The 22,486-nt window shown below is 38.2% G+C and overlaps 1 long non-coding RNA gene across 1 annotated transcript in view; it reads right to left on the bottom strand.

Annotated features, from left to right (window-relative positions):
* Window positions 1-22,486, bottom strand: part of LOC140512931 (uncharacterized) — a 330,770-nt gene that overhangs the window by 112,509 nt on the left and 195,775 nt on the right. Inside the window, exon 2 of the long non-coding RNA XR_011969989.1 lies at window positions 11,017-11,070. This is a non-coding gene — a long non-coding RNA (uncharacterized lncRNA). The remainder of the gene's footprint in view (window positions 1-11,016; window positions 11,071-22,486) is intronic.

The following is a 22,486-nucleotide window of genomic DNA, read 5'->3' as shown; positions in this document are numbered from 1 at the left end:
CCAACTTGACTTGTCCAACTGATGAAGAGTTGATGGAGGGGCTTTGGAATGGGTTGTCATCTGTCATAGAGAGAAAGAACTGTTGCTGAGAAGACAATTAGCTACCATCCTGATTTCTGCCATGTTCAAAAGAAACCCCTCTTCTCTTATTAAGAGGATAGCCTTCTCTCAATGTTATGAAAACAAGTTTCCAATATGCCCACAGCTTTCAAAAGATCTTAAATGAACTAGTCAACTCTCTTTCTCCCAACTGATTCTTTAAGAATAAAATTGTGTAGTGGAAGGGATCTTACTAGGCTCATTCATAGTCCAAAGTCAATTGAGTCAATGTAGTTTGGTTTGGTTTGGAGAAGGGGGACAAGACCTTTAATAATAATAGTATAGGAATCTCCCTCTTTTATATAGCTGGTAATCTTCTTTGCCTGGGACACTGAGAAGGAAGGAAAGGGAAAGGTAATAAGCATTTATATACATCTACTCTGCTCTGGGCACCATGCTAGGCACTTTGTAAACATTTCATTTGGTCCTTATAACAACCCTGAAAGGTAGATGCTTGTTCAGTCATTTCACTTGTATCCAGCTCTTTGTGACCCCATTTGGGATTTTCTGAACAAAAATATTGGAGTGGTTTGCCATTTCCTTCTCCAGCTCATTTTATAGATGAGGAAATTGAGGTAAATAGAGACAAGTGAGTCACCCAGGGTCACATAGCAAGTGTAAGTGTCTGAAGTCAGATTTGAACTCAGGAAGATGAATCTTCCTGACTTCAGGTCTGGCATTCTATTGCACCACCTACCTGCCCAAGGTAGATTTTATTATCCCCATTTTACAGTTGAAGAAACTAAAACAAACAGATAAAGAAACTGAGTCCCAGAAGAGATAAGTGGCTAATCCAAACTCATATGTCTTATCAAGTGTCTGAGGCAAGATTTAAACCAGATTCCAAGCCCATCAGTATTTCTTTTAAGAACCTTTCATCAATTCTCTTCCTCTTCTTTCCCTACATTCTCGGTTGACAGCATCATTCCATCAGACATCTTTAACCACTGTCTCTGTGCAGATGATAACTGACAAATTTTACTCTCCAATCCCAAAACTCCATACTCTCAGTTGTATATGCTTATAGAATATCTCTATTTGAATATCCCATCCATCTCTATCTGAATATCTCAAACTCACCTGGTAAACTTACCTAGAAAACCATTAAACCTGCTCTGTCTCTGAATCCAATATTTCTTTCTGTGGCACCATTTTTCCTGACTCCTATGTTCTAACCTTAGATTTATCTTCCATATTTCCCTCCCACTCTTCTACAGTTAATCAAATACCAATTCCTGTCAATTCCACCTCAGCAACATCTCTCAAATTTGTTCCCTTCTATACCTACTGCCTCCACTATAGAAGAAGTCCTCATTAGTACCTGTTTAGGTACTAACGTAATAGCTTCATTACAATGGCTTCTGACAGGTTTTCTTGCTTCTACTTTTCTATTCCCACCAAATGTATTAGATTGTCAGAATAATCTTTATTACACACAGATCTGATTATATCAAGCACTGTCTCAAACATCCCCAGTGGCTCCTTATTGCCTATTAGGTGAAATTCAAATTCCTTTGCCTGACAGTCAAGGTCTTTCACAAACTGATACCATGCTTTCTTTCTAATATCACAGGAGCTGGTGTAATAGGCACTTAATTTTTATTGTTGAATTGAACTAACTCCAAAGAATCTTCTCATATGTTCTACATTTTAACCAAGATGGATTACCTCTGCCTATGCTCCTACCACTCCCCATATGGAGTTCTTTTACTTCCATGTTTGTGCTCAAACTGTTCCTCTGCCTAGAATGCACTTGCTACACTTTATGCCTGTTAAGTTCTTTACTTATTTCTTAATCCCAATGTAAATGCCACTTCCTCCTTGAAGCCTTCCCCCATTCCTCCATTTAAAAATGACCTTCCCTTTTGGGCTTTGTTTTGCAATTCTCTAATGCACTGACCCAGCAATAGTTTATACGACAGTGGTATTTGTGCCTTCACTTACCTCCTAACAGAGAAGCTCATTTGAGAGCAGGATTGTGCCATCTATCTTGTATATCCTTCGTTGTGTATGTTGAATGAATGAATGTTAAATAATCAATCACCAATTTGACATTCTGATTTGTCAAAGATGAGTGCTCTTGAGGGAACTGATAAAAATCAAGTTTTTGACACAAGCTTAGAGATTTCCAAGCATCCTCTGACTCAGCCTGAAAAGCCACCCAATTTCTTGTATATAACCTCCCATTCTGTATCTCTTAACTACAATAACCATTATCTACTAGTGACATATTTAAGGGAAAGAAACATTTGTGCAAAAATTGTCTCTACCAGGACTACTTTTGGTCATAAAGAGAAAAACAGATGATTATAATTCTTGGCTTAGTGCTGGACCCATATCAAACAAATAGTATATATTTGGAACCCATCGTGTACAGATATATAAATAGTATTTATTTAGCACCTATTGTATACAGACACAGGCTGAAATTAGGACTATGTGAGAGCAGAGAAGGATGTAATTAACTTGCTAGAGTAATAGAGTGAAGGGTTTAGGACAGGCATAATTAGATAATTATTTGACTGATTAAACTACTGTCCCCTTGTTTTGGTACAAGCTTCCCATACTGGAGAATAAAGGATGAATGATCCCCTTCTTTCTATCCCTCTACCCTCCTCACCAAAGCTCAAAAAATATAATTCCAAACCCCTAAGTGGTCAATTACTCCCAAAAATCTAAATGTTTTCAGACCATCAGATTCTCTTTTCCTTCAGATTATGTTATCATTCCTTGTGGGAAAAAAAATTATCTCAAGTTCATTGAAGCAAGAGGCACTTGATAGAGAGAGATGAGCAGAGAACTTCCTAATGAGCATGCTTGTTTATATCATTTGCCTGTTATTAAACAGAGTAATTACCAGCCACTGTCTCTGCACAGGATCAAAGTCTCCCAGGGGCCAGAATACTCAAGATTCATGCACCTTGACACTCTCTTAATCCAGACCCACAATATCAGGAGCTTCAACTTTGTTATCAGATTCTATCGTGCAAGCTTTGAATGCCCTACTCCTCCCTCAAACCTTCTTATTAAAAACAAAGGCAAAATCATTCAATGCCATAAAATCAGGGGACTGAGTATTTTTTATTCCTAGAACCATAAAACGTAAGATATCAAAAAGACCTTAAAGAATATCTAGATATAGAATCCATTTAGATTAACAAGCATCTATTAAGGACCTACTACGTGCGAGGTACCATAATAGATATTAGGGAGACAAAGACAAAACAAAAATCCTTGATTTCAAGGGGTTTACAACCTACTAGAATAAGAAAATTCCAGAAGGGTTCTTTGAACCTAGCTAGGCCAAACCCCTTCTCTGATGAATAAGAAAATGAAAGCCCAGGCAAAGGAACTTACAACTTGGGAAAAGAAAATAAATTCTGGGGCTACTTTTCCTTGTCTTGCATTATGAAAATGACATGAAAATACTCGAGGACTCTAAAGACTCACATTAGCCTTACTCCAGAAACTAGATAAAACAATCAACAGATGGGAGCCATGAGGAACACTAAGAAATTGGTTGGAGCAGGGTTGAATGCCACCCCATCCACCCTTGCTCTCCTCTAACCACTCCCCCATACCAACAAGGAGCAAAGGACCAAATCAGGGTTTGGAGCAGAGCAACTTATCCATGGTGATTCAGAAATTCTTTCATAAGCAGGATTGGAACCTACGCCTTCAGACTCCAAAGTTAGTCTTTTATCCACTTTTTCATGCAGATTTTGATGTTAATTTCTGACAAACACAAACTGAGTTAAATTTGGAGGGTCTGTGGTTCTTTTTTAATTTAATAAATCTGTCAGAGGAGTCCCTATAAGCAGAATAAGTCCTTTGGGATTTGTGCACATCTTTGAAACTAATGCCTATTCGTTCAATGATCTTTCTATTTCAATATCTTCCTCCTTTTAATTTAATCTACAATCTCAAGACCTGCACAGTAGCCAACAGGGAGGCAGTTTTAACACATTAGGTATATTACAGATAATGTTTCTGCTCTTCTTGATGAGATTATGTGTACAAGCTACAAATAAAGAGAGTGAGAAAATCCCTAGTATGTCCAGGTCCCTTGTGCCATGAAAGTCTCTGGCACAACAGTTACACAAGATAGTATTAAATTTGGGGATATGTGCTCAAGAGGTAGCTGATGGACAGAAGGGAAAATGAATTGGCTCATGAACTGACCAGCATACTTATTCTTTGTCCTTGAATAAGAAGACTGGGTATTCAGAAAGACAATATTATCTCTTTGAACAGATAAAATTAAGCACACTTGAGGGTGTGATTGATTAATCACTATTCCAGAAAAAGAAAAAAAAACAATAGCAGGACTCTGCCCCAGCTCCATTTAATCTGGAAAGCCATAACATTCTAATGCGGATGTCCTATGAGGTTTTTTTTGAAAGGGAATTAAACCTTATACCTAAGATGGGGTGGTTTTACTTCTGAGCTAATTAATATTGAAAAAGAAGTTTCTCCTATTGCCCCTCCACACTAGCTACAGCAATCTGTCTCTATCTCCAACGTGTAGCCTGCTCATTTTTCTTTTAAACTGGACCTGGGAGTTCATCCATATGAGAATCCCAATGTGGAAACTTGCTCTATCAATCCAACCTGGAAATACATCTATAATTTACAATCTTAGAGACTTAGCTAGGGCACTGATTGCAAGGATAAGTAAATTGTCAATAGTCATGCCTGAATTATATGTCACAGGCAGATCTAAAACCTGGGCTTAGTAGACTCTAATGTCAGCCTGCCAGTCACTATGTCATGCTGACTTTCATATCAATCTTTAACAATCACAAATTAAACCGAATTTGGAAGGGTTGGATTTTTGTCATTGTTCTTGTTCTTTTAAATTTAGTCAACCTGGACCAACATTTGACATCAAATGTCAAGATGAGGTCAAAATGGGTATATGATTTAAACATAAAGGGTGATAACATGAGTAAAATAGGAGATCAAGGAATAGTTAACTTATCAGATCTATGGAGAAGGCAAGAATTTTTGACCAAACAAAAGATAAAAAGCATTATTAGATGTAAAATGGATAATTTGGATAATAAATTTAAAAGTTTTTACACAAACAATACAACTAAAATTAGAAGAAAAGCTGGGAAATAATTTATTTTAACAAGTGTCTCTGATAAGGACCTTGTCTCTCAAATGTATAAAGAATTGAGTCAAACTTATAAGATTACAAATCATTCCCCAATAGATAAATGGTCAAAGCATATGAAAAGGCAGTTTTCAAATGAATAAATCAAAGCTATCTATAGTGATATAAAAGAATGCTCTAAATCACTTTTGATTAGAGAAACACAAATTAAAACAACTCTAATGTACCACCTCACACATATCAGAGTGGCTAAAATGAAAGAAAGAAAAAATAATAAATATTGGAGGGAATGTGGGGAAATTGAGATTCCAATGCACTGTTGAAGTTGTGAACTGATTTAGTCATTCTGGAGAGCAATTTAGAACTATATCCAAAGGACAATCAAATGCTTTGATCCAGCAATATCACTACCGGGTCTGTGTGCCAAAGATAATTTTTTAAAGGGAGAACTATTTGTAACAGCTCTTTTTATGGTGGCAAAAAATTGGAAATTAGGGATATGCCCATCCATTGGGGAATGGCTGAACAAGTCATAAGAAATGACAGTCAGGGTCTTCAGTGTCTGACGAGACTCTCTAAGTTCCACAGCACCTCTTCATCTGTTTTCTTGGTCACTGGAAGAAATTGTTCTTATCCACTTATTCCCAACAGGGAAAGTCTTTACATTCTTGAGGTAGACATCCCCTTAACTCACTGATGGATTGGAAGCCTGTCAATTACCTTGAAGTTGGTTTGGCTGGTCTGTCTGCCAAGATGGTTTAACTAGGGTATGGCCACTGAGCCTGCTACAGCTTTTTGGAGTCGCAGGTGAGGGTTGAGCAGCATATGGACCCCAAAGGTGAATGAACAGTCCTTCTGCTGCTACTGCTGATACTACTGATGAAGATGATGATGGTGATACTGTTTCTGCTGCTACTGCTGCTGTTTGCCAATTGTTTTTCTGTCTCTTTTTCCTTTTAAAAAACTATTCTTTGCTATGTGGGATGGATTTCTGGGAAGGCAAAAGCAAAGGGCCATGGTGGGGAAGGTGGGGAGATTTACTAAGTAAATACAAAAGATATTAATAAAAATATGTATTCATTTTTAAAATTGCCTCCTTTCAACTTTAATTCATTGCTCCTAGTTCTTCCCTCTGGAGCCAAGTAAAATCAAAATGAAGCTCACTGGTCCTTAGTTTACAGCTCCATTCTATTCCCTTTACTTCAGTATAACTAAAAGAAATCTTTTTTAGTGTCTCTGGATTTTTGAAACTATTCTCTCCTGGTTCACCACATACCTGATTAACAGCTCCTTCTCTGATTGCATTGCTGACTCATCATGCTCTCCCACCTATGGGTGGTGTCCAGAGATCTGTCCTGGGACCTCTTCTCTACTCCCTCTCTCTTGGAACCTCATGGGCTTCCATGGGTTTAATTATTATCTCTATGTAGATGACTCCCGGTTCTATGTATTCAGCCCCAGTCTCTCCCCTGAGCTTCAGTTCTACATCATCAATTCCCTGCTGGACATTTCAAATTAGATACCCCAAAGACATCTTAAACTCAACATATCCAAAACTCAACTCATTATCTTTCCCTTTACACCCTCCCCTTTTACAGATTTTCCTATTTCCATCAAAACCCATATCTTAAGTTCATAATTCCTGTATTAACCTGGACTTCTCAATCTTCCTTACTCCACATGTATATATATGGCATTTCTACCTTTATCTCCTTACATCTTGCCACTCATATCCCTTCCACCTTTGTTGAGGCCCTCATCACCTCTCACCTAAATTATTATAGCAAAAGCCTAATTGGTCTCCCTATCTCAAGCCTCTCACCACTCCAGCCCATCCTATATGCTGATGCTAAATTAATTTTCCTTAAGAATAGATCTGATCAAGAAATACAGGTAATGGGGTATAGAAAGTTATCTGGCCCTACAGGACAAAAGAGAAGATGGGGACAAGGGAAAGGAGGGATGACAGAAGAAAGGGCAGATTGGGGATAGGGGCAATCAGAATGCTCGGTGTTTTGGGGTGGGGGGAGGAGACAAATGGGGAGAAAATTTGGAACCCAAAATTTTGTGAAAATGAATGTTAAAAGTTAAATAAATAAATTTTAAAAAAAGAATAGATCTGATCATATGACCTATCTTTTCAATCATGTCTCAGGGCTTCCTATTGCCTGTAAAGTAAAATACAAACTCTTTTATTTAGCTTTTGAAGTCTTACATAACCTCTCTCAATTTATTGATCCAGTCTCACTGGAAATTATTCCCACTCTCATATTCTATGATGCAGACAAACTGGTGTTCTCTCTTCTCATATACTATATACTTCATCTCCCATCTCTGTACCTTTGCACTAGCAGTCCTACATGCCTGAAATGCACTTCCTCCTTACCTCATAGAGTCCTTTTCTTCCTTCAAGATTCAGTTTAGGCATTATATTCTGCATGGAGCCTTTCCTGATCCTCTCTCCACTCCCCAGCCCTTCCTCCCAAACAATTTAATTTTTTATTACTTTGTATAAGGTTGTATTTATTAACTTTATGTTTAATACATATGTATATGTATATATACTTTTATATGTTCTTGTTGCCTCTCTCATGAGAAAGTAAGCTCATCGCAAGTAGGGATATTTTACTCTTTCTTTGTCTTTGCATTCCTGGTAGCCAAAACAGTCCCGGCACGCAGGGACTTAAAGAATATTTGTTGATTGATTATCTTTAGCTATGTTCAATAGATTCAGAACATTATGAACTTTAGCACATATGATATTATTCTTTTAGGCTTTATAAGATTTTTAAGTCATCATTGACTACCTGCCTTTTTTTTCCATCTTCTGTATGTTTTTTTTAATCAAAGCAGGTTGATTAGTTGCATCTCCTTAGACAAGTCCCACTTCAGAACTCCTTCCTATTCAGAATTGCTTCTCCATAAAAGCTATAAAAGTTGCATCCTTGAGATGATACTGCCAATTTCTACCAACATGAATCACCCAAAGAAAGCAAAAGACATCAGGTTTGACAAAGTTCAATATGGTCTCCATCTTTTCCTGTATAAATGTGTTGGGAAGATAACAAACTTCTCTGTTGTTATTACCTCACCAACAAAGAATTGCCTCAAGACTCAACAGAAAAGAGTCGCAACTACCACTACTTGTCTCTTCTTCCTTAGGCCATTACTGGATAGTCTCTCCACTGACAATACTTGTGGACTCACAGCATCATTCCTTAGAAGACAAGCAGCTCTCCCTCCTCACTTCTGCCTTTTAGAATATGTGACTTCATTCCAGACTCAGCTCAAGTATCATCTTCTGAGACTCTAATTTGTTCTCAGTCTCCCCAAATGCTAGAATCTTTCCTTTCCAGGTTTTCTTCCATTTATCCTGCATATTTCTTGCATATACATAGCTATTTACATACTGTCTCCCTCATTAGGCTGTGAGGTCCTTGATGGCAGGTACTGGTTTTGCCTTTCATTGTATCTCCAATATCTAGCACACTGCTTGGCATATAGAATGTTTCGTAAATGTTTGTTGATTGATTGCTTCTTCCCCAGACAGCCTACCTCAGGGATGGGGAGCCTCAAAGACACATGTGGCCCTCTGGGTCCTCAAGTATAGCTTTTTGACTGAATCCAAACTTCACAGAACAAATCCCCTTAATAAAAGGATTTGTTCTGTAAAGTTTGGGCACAGTCAAAAGGCCACACCCAAGGACCTAGAAGGCCATAAGTGGTAGCCCCTGGTCTACCTCCTTCCTCAGTAAGATCTTTATATCTGCTACCTAGCTCCAAATGCTCACTTTACCTTCCCCTCCCAGCCCCACAGTTAACATTCTTCCATACTACAACCTCTGATGAGGTCAGGATTCCCTTCTGTCTTTTCAGTCCTTTTTCCTTCTCCATTTCTACTTTGAAATGCTTTCATTTTTCATTTTTCTTTGAAAAGAAGACTCCATTCTCCTTCATAACCTGGAGAGTGCAGCACTGTCCTGGGAGACTTTTTTTGCTCTTCTCTGAGAGATCCCAGCCTGTCTTTTGAGCATAGATAACAATCATTTAACTGCAGCTGAAAGACAGATATTGCACACTTCATACCGGTTAGAGCAAAATTCATTCTGCTTTCCGTGTGTTCTGAAAGCAAGGTCCTCTGGCCTTTGTTATAGTTTCTAGGCATTCTTGCAGCCAAGCCCCTAGAAAAGAGCTGCGTCATCTGCTTGGACAAGGTTCAACTCCTCCTTACTTGGTATGAGATACTCCCAGTTTCCTTTCTTTTCTCCCCCTCTTTTTTCCCTTCTCTTTATTCTCTTTGTACTCAGATTCTCCTTTTTAACCCTTCTCATCCTTCTGTTCAAATCCTTCATCTCCTCATTGTCTTTCTTCAGTTCCACATTCAGCCACTCCAACCAGGGACCTTCTTCAGGTCAAGTCCTTTTCCTCCAGCTAAAATCCATTCCCTTATTTTGCTAAAATAATCCCTCCCCAAATGTCCATCTCCAGACTTTCCCACAATTCCATAGCCCTCCATATTGCTTCTTCACAATCAGTTCACATTCCAGGCTCCCACATCCATCTCATTAGAGGTAGCTAGGTGGCACAATAGATGGAGCATTAGACTTGGAGTCAGGAAGATCTGAATTCAAATCCAACCTCAGACATCCATTAGTTTTAGGACCCTGGGCAAGTTATTTAATTTCTTCCTGCCTCAGTTTCTTCATCTGTAAAATTGTAATTATAATAGCAGGGTTGTTATAACAATCAAAAGAGGTGTTTATAAAGCACCTTCTAAACCCATGAAGCACCACCTGTTATTAGGTGGTAAATGCTACCTACCTATTATTGTTACAATTTAGCATTGCTTTCATTGGCTATGGCAGAATTTCCCTGAAGGGCACACTCAAAGCTCACCTCCTTTCAAGAAGATTTCCCTCCCAGCTAAATCTCACCACACTCTGATCATTCCCCTCTCAGGTACCACAATTTCTATTTGTTTTGTACGTTCTGCTTTTGATGATCTGCTGTTTGCTAACAGGATGGATGAAGCTGAAGGAACTTACGTTATTTAGTTTGAAGAGGAAAAGACAGTGAGAATATGACAGCTATCTTCAAGTGTCTGAAAGACTGTTAAGGAAAAAAAGGAACAGATTTGATCCCAGACAGCAGAATCAGAAACAATGGATGTAAATTATATATAGAGAGAGATTTTGGCTTTATATAAGAATTTTTAAAAAGTCCAATTGTCAATTGTCCCAAAGTAGAATGGCCCTCCACCAATACAAATGTTCCCCCCCCCCCATTAACTGATATCTCCAGGAAAAGATTGGATGACCACTTCTCAACAATATAGTACAGCAATTCATGCTCAACTCTGTGTTAGACTAGATGACTGATGAGGTTCCATCTTTAATATCTCTTTAACACAGAATATTATGCCTTGCACAAAGCAGTTGTCAAATTCTCATTAACTATAAGGCTAGAGATCCTAGGGACCAGAGTGTCTACCTAATCAGGCAGAAAACTATTTTGGGACAGGAAATGTGTCTTAAATTTCTGTGCAATGCCCTCAGCACCTAGGACAGATGTTTAGTAGGTATCTGTTGATTCACTTACTTGGGTGCAAAGGAAAGACTTGCTGACCCCAAATCATCCCCCATAACCACCCAGAATCAACTTTATATAGAAAATTCACAGGTGATAGATCCCCAGGATAAAATACAGAATCCTCAACCTAGTAGTTGTTAAAAAAAAAAAAAAAGCACTAAATTTGGAGTCAGAGGACCTGAGTTCAAATTCTGGATTCTGACACTTACCATTTGTTTGACTTTGGCCAAGTCACTTATCTGGTCTGTGCCTGTTCTCACCATCTGTAAAATGAGGAGATGGTATTAGATACCTCTAAGATCATATATAGCTCAAAATCTGTGACCACAGTCCGGTTTCTTACTGCCTTTTTCAGTCTTAATTGGCATCACTCCTTTATGAATTTGATGCTAACCTACTAGCTCCTCTCCATAGAAAACATTCTTCTCCTGGCTCTGGACCTTTGCACAAGCTGCATCCGCCATATACAGAAAGTATTCCTTCCTCACTATCACCTCTCTGAAATAACAATAATAAAATAGCTAGGATTTATATAACACCTTAAGGTTTGTAAAGCATTTGCAAATATCATCTCACTTTATCCTCATAATTGTTGTGTTCATCCTTCATTGTTGAAGAATGAACACAACACTTTATCCTCATAATTGTTGTGTTCATCCTTCATTGTTGAAGAACACCATGCCATCAGAGAAATGATGACATGACTTGTACTTGACTTTGCTTTGAGTGAGGGAGGGCTGTGCAGGTCACCAGCCTCACTTCTCCTCCAGAGTCATCTGAATCCAGTGACCAGATATTCATCAGGATGACTGGAGATGACCCAAGATGCACTGGGAGACATTGACCCCTTTAGGGCAAGGTCTATGCAGGCACTCACTTAGGATGAGATATGCCCATTCATTGAATAGGCCTTTTTAAGAAGTAGCCAGGGCATGGCCCCTTTAATGGGGCCAAGAAAAAGAAAGACATCAGGCTGGGAGAGAAATAGCAACAGTTACTATTGATAATCACTCTATAGATGAAGAAAATGAAGTATACAGAGCTTTAAGTGACTTGCCCAGAGTCACAAAAGTAGAAAATGTCCAAGGCCAGATTTTAATTCAGGTTCTTCTGATTCCAGATCCAGGATTCAATCCACTGCACCACCTAGCTGTCTTTCAAAGCACAGCTCAGATGCCAACTCTTATATGTGACATTTTCTCAACTAGAGAGGCAGATCTTGCCATGAACCCACCTTCAGCCCCATAGTTCCTGTTTTTTATGTGATGAAATTATTTTTATTATTTTGTATTTAATTGTACGTTACACTCTACCACCACTCAACCCACACAGTAGAATGTAGACCCCTTGAAGATAGAGACTGCTCTTCATTTTTTGTCTTTGAAAGTAACACAGCAGGTGGTTAATAAATTTTGCTAAATTGAAATATCCAGGCAGACAGTTTATCAAAACTGAGTTCGGTGTTGTGGGGGCTCAGTAAATATCTATTTACTGATACTATAGCCATGCAAGAATTCTTAAACTTTTTCCACTCATAACCCCTGCAGTGCTTCTTAAACTGTGGGTTGTGGTCGTGATCCCCAGTTTAAGAAGCACCGCACAGTACATCTACATCAGCAAATAGCTACGATTGGAGCATTGCAAAGGAGGTGACAAGGATGGTAAGTGGACTAGAAGCCATTTTTAGGTCTACTCTTGGTGAAAATCTTTCTAAAGTACATTCTACCAAAAGTAGATTTTTAAATGTTACGCATTGGTTCTTGAAATCTTAGACCTTTCAGAAAACTGTCCTCCAGTGCAACTACTTCTTTAAGAGCACCTGAGAGAGGAGGCGTTATTGTGCTTTCTTCCAGGCAGAAATTACACACTAGTTTACCCCTGCAATTATATCTTAATAAAATAGATACACACACACACACACACATGCACACACCTTGCAAATCTCTAACATTGAGGAGCAGCCTCATTTATTATGATCAAGGTAAAAAGTAACACTTTCAGGTAGAGAAAGCAAAAATGAGAACAGATGTTGCTCTCAGAGGTAAAGAAGTGGTTTTCATGCACATATTGCCAGAAATATACAATGAAACAACTACTGAGAAAGTGGGATTTACATAGAAATGTGGTTTTGAAAACAGATTTCTAAGCCACCCCCCCCATAGGAAGGCAAAGAACGTTCATACTGCAAAAATGTGCAAGTGCCTACTATGTGCAAGGCAATGTGCTAAGAGAAGGGCAAGATACAAAGATATGCTATGGTCAATTACACTCACAGAGCTTATCCTTCAGATGAGGGAGACTTATCAAAAGCTAATAGGTAGCTATATTAAAAATTACAATGTTAAAAATGCATATATATTATATAAGGACATATGGAATACTGTGAAATAAAATTACATGTAATTGAGAAATTACGGAAGGCACTGGGGAATATTTAGTATCTGAACTGGGCAGTGATAGATGGGTAAGACTCTAATAGGTAAAGAAAGGGGTTTAAGGGAACAAAGGTGTGGAGGCAGGAAATTTGGTGTTATGTTGAATGTAGTAAGGTTGGTTTAAGTCAATGAACTTGGTTCCACTCATGGTCAGATCAGCGTAGAGAGAGAAAGGTCTGAAGATACTGGAAAGTCTAACATAGAAGACAATGCATGGAGACATCCAGACCAGGGACTGAAATGGGACCCATGATAGGGAAATGGGGCGAGAAGAGGTCCTGGATCCAGTATGTAGAAGGTTCACCACCTTCTGCACAGTGTGACAATGTGCACAAAACAGAAATGGGTCGAAATTGGCAACTCTGTCACTCATACTCCTGAACTGGGTCATGGATGTAGTAAAGAGCAAGAATGGGGCTTGCACTTAGGAGTGGTGGACTGGTCAGGGAGCAGTTGTGGACAGACCTTATTCTGGACAAAGAACAAGAATAGATAGACAGCAGTTGAGTGGCTTTGATCCTGGAACACGACTCCAGATCCAAACCCAGTCTGGTCTGAAGCCTATAGCTAAATAACCAGGTCAGAAAGTTCAGACAAATGGGAGAACATAGATGTCTATTTCCTCTGAATCTTTAGAGCCTTCCAGGTAGCTGATAGTGGTTAAGTCTAACAGTATGTCCACTGGAACTCCAAAATGGTACTATCCTGAAGTGGTATTGCTCATACCCAGGTGAGGAGCTTTCAAAACTCAGCCCAGGAGAGTACCAATCCTGCTTCATCCTGGATCAGGCAGCTGAAGCATCTAAGTCTCCAGTGTGAGCTTTCCCTGAGATCCATGAATAGCACGTATGCTAATACACTAAGAAAGCCGCAGGAAGACCCAAGACAACACAGAACAGGACCAATCATGTCCCAGACATTCTTTCCAGAAGTATGCAAATTTCTGATCCTAAGGCCAAGTATAAAGTTATAAAGGAAGTCTGAAAAACAAAAGAGAAGAAGACAAAATAGAATCCCACCATCAAAAGCTATTATAATGACAGGGACCTACAAGACACAAATCCAAAAGAAAAGAATGAGCAAAGCCTCAAAGAAGATCATATCTTGGACACAAGTACAATGAGAATTTCTAAAAGAAAATAAGACAGAGTTATCATAATGATTTTATAAATAAAATGGGGAAAACTGGGAATAAAAAGAGTTATAAAAATGCTAGGAAGATGAATTAAGAGGCATAAAATCTTGCTCAAGCAACATTTTCCTTAAAAATTAGAATGGATCAAGTAGAAGATAATGACTCCACAAATCAACAAGAAATATAAAACAAAATCAAAATACTTATAATTTTTTAACGTGTACTATCTATCTTATCAAACACAACTTACTTAGGGAAAAGGAGAGGCAACTTAAGAACACTTAGACTACTTGAAAGTCACAGTCAAGAGAGAGAGAGAGAGAGAGAGAAATTGAACATCATATTTCAATGTATGATAAAAGAAAATTGCCCAAAAATGTTAGGACCAAAACACAAAGTTCAAATAGAATATATCAGGCACTTCTTAAAAGAAAACTCCAAATGAAAAATGCCGAGAATATTATACCCAAAATCAAGAACTTTCAATTCAAAGAAAAAATACTGCAAGCTTCCAAAAAAATAAAAAATTTAAGTACCAAGAAGTTAGTCAAAATGATGCAAAATTAGTTGTCACCACTATAAAGGAATAGAAATTCCAAAAGGCAAAAGATAAAGTCTTGCTATTACTGCTGCTGCTGCTGTTGCTATTACTACTACTACTACTGCTGCTGCTGCTACTACTACTACTACTACTACTACTACTACTACTACTACTACTACTACTACTACTACAAAAACAAACTTATCTAGAAAGCAGTAAGCATTATTCTATAAGACAAAAATAAACCTTTTATGAAATAGAAAATTTAAAAGTATTCCTGATAAAAAGACCAGATCCAAGCAGAATCCTTAAAATATAAACACAGGAGTCATGAGAAACATTAAAAGGTAAATATGAGCAAGAAATCAGAAGAGATTAAATAACAGTGAAATGTTTACATCTTAATAGGACCAAACGTCCCTTCAGAATATTAACAACATCAAAGGTCATAGTGGGAGTTAAATGAGACAGAGTCTGGGAGTGGTTTTGTTGTTTTGATTATCATAAAAGAAGAAAAGGGAAGGGAATAGGAATATACTAGTAAGGGAAAGGGAGGAGGAAGTATGGGAGAAATTAGCTCACGTAATTTGGGTGTGTAAATACAAGACTATATAAACAAGGAGGTGGGGGAGCAGGTAGAATTTCAACATGATTTTCATCCGCACTGGCCAAAGATAGAATAACCACCCACACACAGAGTCGGGTGCAAAAATATATTGCACTCAACAGGAAAACAGGAGGAACTATAGAACAAGGAAGAGAAAAATAAGAGGGAAAGTAGATTTAGGAAGGGATAAGTCATAAGCAAAACAAACCAACCGTATAGGGTAGGTAATGATGAATTATTTAAAGAAAAGAAATGAAAAGGTGTGATTACAGTCTAAGTGAGGAAAAGAGAAAAAAGGAAGATTGCATCAGTTTATGGAAAAGAATAAACATTTATATAAAACCTACTATGTGCTAGACACTATGATAAGCACTTTATAAATATTACCTCACTTGATCCCCACAACAACCCTTTGAGGCAGGTGCTATTATTATCTCCATTTTATAGTAGAGGAAATTGAGATTAAGTGTCTTGCCCAGAGTCTGTAAGTGTCAGAGGCTGAATCTGAACTCAGGTCTTCCTGACTCCAGACCCTAAGCTCTATTGACTGTGTCATAAGCTACCTAGCTTAGATCACTGATGCTGACTGCACTGCTCACTAACTACTCTCTTGTTTGTAAAGAGTAGACAGGAAGCAAAGGAAAGGGGGAAAAAGTAAAAAAAAAAAATTGGGATAGGGGAGGGAAGTATATTCCAGGACAGAAGGCATCCCAGCAGGCCAGTAGTTAAGTCCTGCCTCAGCAAACCAGTCAGAGATCCTGAGCCCCAGTGTGATGGAGCAGGCATGCCTTAGCATAGCCAGGGGAACTGGCAGATTCCAGCTCTGAGAACCACCAGTGCTTCAGTGTAACCCTTGGGAAGACAAGCATTCTCCAGAAACCAGACTTCCACATTCTTCCATGTAGTCAAGGGGAAACACAGAAAAACCCTACTAGCCTTTAGCACATGTCAGAGACCACCACTAGGATCCCATCTCAGCACCAAGTAAGCTGCCAGATCCCTATAGCCTCCAGCAGCACCAGCCACACACACACACACACACACACACACACACACACACACACACACACACACATACACACATTACCGCCTTTGCATAGCACCAGACACAAAGGACCCTATGGCCTTAGTGCAATGTCAGGGCAGCACCAGGTAAACAGCCAGGGCTTGCACCCTCTGACACAAGAAACCTAAGACAGTGTCCCTTTTAACCCAGGAACAGAGCTCAAATTTAAAAGAAAGGGAAAAGGTAACAAAACAAAAAGATAAGCAAGAAACAAACAAACAAAAAAGAATCTGACCATAGAAGAAAGTTATTGTGATGACAGGAAAATGCAAGATACAAACTCAAAAGAGACAAACAATATCACAACACCTATGGGCAAAACCCCAAAGAAAAATTGAAAGTGATCTCAAGCCCAGAAGGAACTCATGGAAGAACTCACAAAGGAGCTTTCAAATTATATGCCAGGTAGAACAAAAATTGGGAAAAGAGAGCAATGCAAGAGAATTGTGAAAAAAGAATCAACATCTTAGAAAACTACTTAAAAAGTAGAATTGGCCAAATGGAAAAAGAGATACAAAAATCTATTGAAGAAAACTATTCCTTAAAGAATATAATTGGCCAAATGGAAAAGAAAGTACAAAAACTAATTCAGGAAAACAAAACCTTAAAAGTGAGAATTGAGCAAGTGGAAGATAATGACTATATGACACATCAAGAATCTATCAAGCAAATTTTTAAAAATGGAAAATAGAAGAAAATGTAAAATACCTCATGGGAAAAACAACTGATCTGGAAAAGAGATGCAGGAGACAGTATTAGAATCGTTGGACTACCTGAAAGCCATAATCAGAAGGAGGACCTAGACAGCATCTTTCAAGCAATTATCAAAGAAAACTGCTCTGATGTCCTAGAACAAGAGGGCAAAATAGGCATTGAAAGAATCCACCAATCACCTCAGGATTTCCATATTAGTCATTTTGTATGAGAAAATTCAAACAAAAAAGAAAGAAAAGAAGAAGGAAGGAAGGAAGGAAGGAAGGAAGGAAGGAAGGAAGGAAGGAAGGAAGGAAGGAAGGAAGGAAGGAAGGAAGGAAGGAAGGAAAGAAGAAAAATAGTATGCTTTAGTCTGTATTCAGACAACATCAGTCCTTTGTCTGGAGGCAGATAGGATTTTCATGAGTCCTTTCTGATTGTCTCAGATCATTGATTGTTGAGAATAGCTAAGTCATTCACAACTTTGCATTGTGCAATATTGCTGTTACTGTACACAATGTTCTCCTGATTTTGCTCACTTCACTTGCATCAGTTCATGTAAATCTTTCCAAGTTTTTCTGAAATCATCCTGTTTATCATTTCTTACAGTACAATAACATTCCATCATAATCATGTATCACAACTTGTTTAACTATTCCCCAATTGAACATCTTCTCAATTTCTAATTCTTAGCCACCACAAAAAGAACTGCTAAAAATATTTTTGTGCAAATATGTTCTTTTCCCCTTTTTTTGAAATCTTTAGTATATAGACCAAGTAGAGGTATTACAGGATCAAAGGGAATGCAACTATATAGCCCTTTGGACACAGTTCCAGATTGCTTTCCAGAATGAAGATGCCACCCACAGTAGTTGTGCATACTTTTTACAAGTTTTTTTTTCCTTTTTCAAAGCTGGAGGGCATGAATTCAGAAAGATCAGAGGTCAAATGTACAGCTGTAAAAGGGGGGAGATAACAATATCTACCTGATAAGTAAAATCTCATCTTCTACAAAAAGCCTTTCCCAATCCTCTTCCTTCTAGTGCCTTCCCTCTTTTTATTATTTCCTATTTATCCTTTATACAAAAATTAAACATATTTCCTTTGTTGTTTTCTCTTCCATTAGACTGTGAGCTCCTTGAGGGTAGGAGTTGTCATTTTGCCTCTTCTTGTATTCCCAGCTATAGCACAGTACTTGGCACATAGTAGATGCTTAATAAAAATTTATTGAATGACTGACTCCACAACTCTCTAGACAAAACTGGCCTAATATACATTTCCTGACTTTGACGTGCCATCTACAGCCCTTCTATAACCACATGAGCCATTCTTTCAATCTTAGGATATACTCTCTTTTCATCTTCATTTCTCAGAATCCTTGTCTTTCCTTCAATCCTCAACTCAGGTACCACTTTCTCCATGAAACCATTTCATTCTCTCAGGGGGCACTGGACAAATATCACCTGCTTCACAATGTTAATACAGTCTGCCTTGGTTATGATCTCTAGTTTATAGTAAAAGTTACAAATGAACTGAGAAGTTTCCATTCTCCAAACATTAAGCTTAAGTCAACTCCATGAGAAAGAATGGGGATTAGAGACTGAAATCATGATAAGTATCATCTTTCCTGTTTTATTTTGTTTTCCATTTCAGGATTAACCAGGACATGTCCTTTCTCTATGACCCAGCTAGCAGGATGTAGCTGCCCTCCCCAACAACACCTGCTGCCCCAATCTTCACACTCAATGGAAAATTCTAGCAATGCTTGAATTCTCAAGATGCCAGGGCAACTAACCCCTTCAAGAGGAAATGATACTCAAGCTTCTGCAAAGCTAAATCAGAGTGATGCAAGAACTTTTAAGGATGATTTCTGCACAACAATTGCAAAGACAAATTTATCATGAGAGAGAGAAGTGGAGATGAATCTTTGAAAAGAAAATTCTGTCTTCAAGGATGTTCAAAAACTGACAATTCTCAGAATGCTCATTTACATCAGAGGAAGCCAGAGAAGAAGCAACATTAAAATAAGAAGGGAAAAAAGCTGATCAAAATTATCAGGGCTCTTCAATCTCGAAAGACAAATGCAATAACAATAACAAAAATAATTATGGCCATCATCACCTATTTTTACATCTGCAAAGAGTTTTAAGGTTTTCAAAGCACTTCACATATATTACCTAATCTGGCCCCATTCAACACCTATGCATATTCTTCAAGACTTGGCTCAAATGCTACATGCTCCATAAAGCTGTCGTTGATTTCACTAGGCAGAGAAATTTCTACCGGGGATTTTTTTAAACTACTTTTGTGAGGGAAGGGAAAGAAAAGGACATTTATACATTACCTACTATGTGACAGGATTGCCGCGCTAAGCACTTCTTACAAGTATATATATCATTGGATCCTTACAATAACCCTGCAAGATCGGTATAAATTATTATCCCCATTTTACAGTTGAGAAAACTAAGGCAAACAGAGATTAAATGACTTGCCTAGGGTTGCACAATTACAAAGAGTCTAAGGTCAACTTTGAATTCAGGTCTCCTTAACTCTGGGCCCAGCACATAAACCACCATACCATCAGCTGCCTCTGCTGAGGTCTTTTTTGAAATGCAAATTAATATGTTCTCATAAGAAACAGTGATTTGTGTATACGTCTTACCTTCCCTTACTAGACTGTAAAAATAGATTCTTGCTTGTATTCTCTAGTACTTAGTCCAGGGCTTTGCTCGTATTAGGCACTTAATACATGTTCAGTCACTGAATGACAAGGGCAGGTATAAACTACCCATGGTCTATGAATCAGAAAACTGAGGCCCAGAGAGGTGATTTTTTTTTTTCAGGATAACAATGGGAGTTAACAGCAGAATCAGGCAAGAGCTTAGACCTTTATAATTCCTGGAACAGTGAGCTTTTTACTATATCTTATAAATTTCCTCTATTCTATTCAGGAAATCATGCAGGGTACAGATTTCCTCAACGTGGGCATATTCACAAAATACCAGAACACTTGAAGTAATAGTTCATTCAGTCAAGGTACAAGTTTCACACACACACACACACACACACACACACACACACACACACACACTTGAAACAGTCTGAAACAGTATTCATTGAATCTCAACTCAAGAGAAAGTAGAACCTAACAGGAGAAACAGACTTTTATGGATGACAGATAATGATGTTTCATAGGGTCATAGAGTGCGAAGGGTCTTTAAAGGTAATGTAATCCAATCCCCTCATTTACAAAGGATGAAACTGAACCCAACAGTAGTTAAGTGACTTACCCACGATTAGAAAACTAATTAACAGCAACGCAGAAATTTGAGCCTAGGTCTTCTGATTCCTTTCCACTCCAATAAGCTACTTAACAAATTTTTGGAAAGAAATTATGGGTATGTATCCCTATTCTTAGGAATTTAATGCCTCCCTCAAAACCTATCCCTTATTTCTTGTCAGAGACAGAACCAAGTTGAGAGGGACAAAGGGTTGATGCAATGAGTGATAGATAGTAAATGTTTTCAATACCACAGAATTAAAGATAGGTCTTTTTGAAAGGGGTAGGAGAGGTATCTAAACACTATCAAAATGCAATGAAAAGATGGAGGAGTAAAGGCAGGGACTCACCAGAGTTCTCCCCCAAACTCCTCCAAATATTTTGAAATAACGACTTGAAACAAATTCTGGAGCAGTAGAACCCACAAAAAGAAAGTGAAACAATTTTCCAGACCAAGACAACTTAGGAGGTTGGCAGGAGAGGTCTGTTACACTAGAGTGAGAGAGGGGCACAGTCTAGTGCAAGCTGTGTGCCAGCACAGACTGGGGTCCAGAAAACTAGGAGCAAGCCCTGGGAGGCACTGAATCAGCAGTGAAAGTGGCTGCTTCCAGAGCTCTCAGTCCACAGATAGTAAGGGGGTTAAACAACTGGTCAAAAGGAGATTCCAGGGTGTCTTTGCTGGCACTAAGGCAGAACTCTGTGACTTTGCCCATACTCTGATCTACAGTCTTTGGTGGCAATCCCAGGGTGAGGATCAGTAACACACCAGTGTTTGTGGCCACAGTGCAGAGGGGACTTCCAGTGTAGAAGAGTGCTTGTGGTCACTCACAAACCAGAACACAAACCAGGAGAGTAGTAAACACACCTCTCCTTAGATCATACCACCATGGAAGAACTGAAAACTTACAGGTTCCTAGAAATATCTCTGAAAATAGCTGCACAAAACTCCTAAAGCTTAAGACAGTGAACTCTCCACCCTGGAAACAGAGCCTTACTTGAACAAAAACTTAAAGTTGAGTAATAGGCTGGGAAAATGAGCAAATAATGAAAAAAATATAGTCAAAGAGTTATTATAACAAAGTTACTATGGTGAAAAGGAAGGTCAAAACACACACTCAGAAGAAGACAACAAAGTCAAAGCTCCTACATCCAAAGCCTCCAAGAAAAAAGTGAATTGGTCTCAGGCCATGGAAGAGCTCAAAAAGGATTTTTGCAAATCAAGCAACACAGATAGAGGAAAAATTGGGAAGAGAAATGAGAGTGATGCAAGAAAATCATGAAAAACAAGTCAATAGCTTGGTAAAGGTGACACAAAAAATACCAAAGAAAATAACATCTTAAAAAATAAACTAGGCCAAATGATAAAAGAGCTACAAAAAGCCAATGAGGAGAAGAACACCTTGAAAAGCAGAATAGGCCAAATGGATAAAAAGGACAGAAATTGAATGAAAAAAACAATCCTTAAAAAATAAAATTGGACTAACACAAAAGGAAGTTCAAAAGCTCACTGAAGAAAATAATTCCTTAAAAATTAGAATTGAACAAATGGAAGCTAATGATTCTATGAGAAATAAAGAAATTAAAACAAAACCAAAATAATGAAAAAATAGGAGACAATGTGAAATATTTCATTGGAAAAACAACTGACCTGGAAAATATATCCAGGAGACATCATTTTAAAATTATTGGACTACCTGAAAGTCATAATTTAAAAAAAGATCCTCAATATCATCTTTTAAGAGATTATCAAGGAAAACTTTTCTGATAGTCTAGAACCAGAGGGTAACATAGCAATTGAAAGAATTCACCAATCATCTCCTAAAAGCCATCCCCAAATGAAAACTCCCAGGAATATTATAGTCAAATTCCAGAGCTCCCTGGTAAAGGAGAAAATATTTCAAGTATTCAGAAAAAAAACAGCT

The sequence above is a fragment of the Notamacropus eugenii genome, chromosome 1 (genome assembly GCF_028372415.1).
Source record: "Notamacropus eugenii isolate mMacEug1 chromosome 1, mMacEug1.pri_v2, whole genome shotgun sequence".
Lineage (NCBI taxonomy): Eukaryota > Metazoa > Chordata > Mammalia > Diprotodontia > Macropodidae > Notamacropus > Notamacropus eugenii.
Note: the sequence above shows the minus strand (reverse complement) of the source record. Positions and strands in the feature narration are given on the sequence as shown.